The following is a 2,800-nucleotide window of genomic DNA, read 5'->3' as shown; positions in this document are numbered from 1 at the left end:
AGATGGACTTACTTTCTCCTATATAGAAGAAAACCATGAAAAGCAAACTAACAATTTATGAAACTTCTACATTTTTCTCTAACTTTTAACTAGGTATGAGCATATATAATGATAATACTTATGAATGTTAGTAAATGTATAGCTGATTAATATTTTTAACAAGTAAATAGTTAATACACTTATATTCACTTTAGTGGTGGGACAGCTGATGCTCCAAAAAAGTTCTTTACTTATTAACAGACAGAGAAGTAAGATAAACACTGAATCAAGCACCCTTCTGAAGTTATACAGTTAACATATTTTGATCTTTTAGAAAAGGTTTCCTCAGAACTGTGCAGGGAAAAAAAGTAGTTAAGATTAGCTATGTAACAAATACAGTGGCATATATTCTCCGTACGTACGTCCTCTTTGTAACAATCCCAGTGAAATGAGTGTCACAAATAAAAACTACTCATGTGCTGAAGGCTCTACTGTTTACCTATTCATAAACTAGATTTTTAGATTAAAATTTGGTGTCACTCACAAGGGAAAAAAAAAAAAACCACAAAAATTTTGTTGTTTTTTTTTTTTCCTGAAAAAGCCCGTAACGAAAACACAGGTGAGGTTACAAGGCAGACTAGTACATATGAGTGCATAGCAGACATTGTATCATGACTATGTGCAACATACTTGTATCAGGATTGCTCACTAAATTAATCTGAAATACTCAGATAACATTGAATCAAGTTAATTAAAAGAGGTTCCTGAAAAACTAGTTTGACAATATTGCATTTGATGAATCTATCTAGATCTATCCAGAATCGGTGATGTACGAGGACTGTCATTAGCAATTCCTATTCTGCCAAAAATGTTACTTAGTGGGTAAGTAGGCAAGGAGGGAACAATATTAACCTGTATCAGTTACAAATTCCACATCTCAAATCTTTTACACTTATTTGTGCCTTCCCCACAGCTGTAAAAATGGGCTGCAGCTCCCCAAAGCAGAGCATGTATGTGTAACAATGGTGTTTGCACCGGTTGTTCACCCTTGCATGTATCACATGATTTTAAAAAATTCTGAAAACAAGTTATGCATCACATGATTGAATGTATCCTTATAACAACTAGTGTATCAGAATACTCAATCAAGAAAAGACAGCAAGATCAGTATACTCCTAGAAAGTAGAAAAGGAAGCTTAAAGAAAAAGGAAGCAAAAGAAAAAAAAAATCTGAATCAAATGAAGAGCTCTTTACATATTCTGCAGACAGTGTTTCTTAACATTTTAAATGCCCAACCCAACACATCCAAAATAACCAAGAGATAACAGGAACTATTTTCCCTTCAACTGTTAGTTGTGGATGCTATCCTGCCTCCTACAGAATCCATGTCAAAACTCCTGTTTATTTCCGTGATTGGAGGATCACGTCCTTCATCGCAAAGTCTGGCAACATCCTGTCAAATTCCTTGAAGTGTTATATAATCAAGATGCTGAATGTTTATATTGCCATCTATACAGACCATCTAAAGTCTGTTTTTATCTAAATTAACAAGATTTGACAATACTTGAAAGCCTTCCTATGTCATCTTCTATCACTAAAAGTACAGCAGGTTGAAGAACAATGGAAAAGAGCGCACAGGGAGGGATAAACGGGATTTCATCGTAGAATTCCTCCGTCTCAATAGCCAATGGTCATGTATCAACCGTCACCGTTACACTTACTCTAAAATAACTTTTATTTGAGGTAACTGTGTTAACAACTTTAAGATACAGTCTGCGGCCACACCACCACCATCGCCACCACCGCCGCCTTCGACTGTGTGGATCGCCCAGCTGGGCGTCCGAGACCACCTTGGAGTACAAGCCTGCTTCGCAAGGAAGTTCAGACCGCCGTCCCCAGACGAGCCCGCCCGCGCTGACCGCCCCCAGCACTCCGCCGGGCCAGGGCACGTCCGCGATGCCGCTCCCGAGCAGGGTAGAGCCGGGCCCGGGCACCGCCGCCGCCTCCCGGGACCCGCGGCACCCGCCTTTCCAGCTGCCACCTCCAGCAGCCCCGCACCGGCAGCGCCGGGGCCACCGATCGGCGGCCCCATTCGGCCCTCCCGAGCCGGCGGAGCGGAGGGGGCAGCTCTGCAGCCCCTCCGCCAGCCCCGACCAGCGGGCTGATGTCGCCTCTCGCCGCGGCACCCGCGGGTACCGCCGGCAGCCGGGCGGCGGCGGCGGACCAAGTTCCCACCATGCTGCCGGTGCCGCCCGGGGACCGCGCCGGCACCACCGCGCCGAAGGGCATGGCAAGGGGTGGCGGGGGACGGCGCCCGCCCGCGCCCCCTGCCCGCCGCGGCCCAGCGCCGCCGCCCGCCCCCGGCATCCCGCCCGCCACTCCGCCCGTGCCGGCACCGCTGCCCGGCGCTGCCGCCGGCCCGTTCAGCACGAGGCGCAAGGGACGCGCACGGGAGACGGGCATCCGCCTTCCCCCGGCCGGACCTTACCGGCCGCGCTCGCCACCCTCGCCCCGCTGGGCGTTCGCCTCTCCCACTGCCGCCGCCGCTCCCGCAGCCGGAGCGCATCCCTGCTCCGCCCGCAGCCGCCACCGCCGCCGGCACCGCGCGCGCCGCACGGGAGCGCCGCACGGGAGCGCCGCGCGGGCACCGCCGGGGCGCGCCCTCGCCGACTGACGGCCCTGGCAGCCAATGGCCGCACGCGTAGCGCCGGGGAGGCGGGACGGAGTGGCGGAAGGGGGCCAATGGGAGCCGGCCCGTGCGGCAACGCCGTTTCCGGGCGGGGGGAGCAGCGCCGGGCTGAGCGGTGGCCGCGCGGGTGCG

The sequence above is a fragment of the Pipra filicauda genome, unplaced genomic scaffold (assembly GCF_003945595.2).
Source record: "Pipra filicauda isolate LSUMZ 115617 unplaced genomic scaffold, ASM394559v2 scaffold5_size6683894_pilon, whole genome shotgun sequence".
Lineage (NCBI taxonomy): Eukaryota > Metazoa > Chordata > Aves > Passeriformes > Pipridae > Pipra > Pipra filicauda.
Note: the sequence above shows the minus strand (reverse complement) of the source record.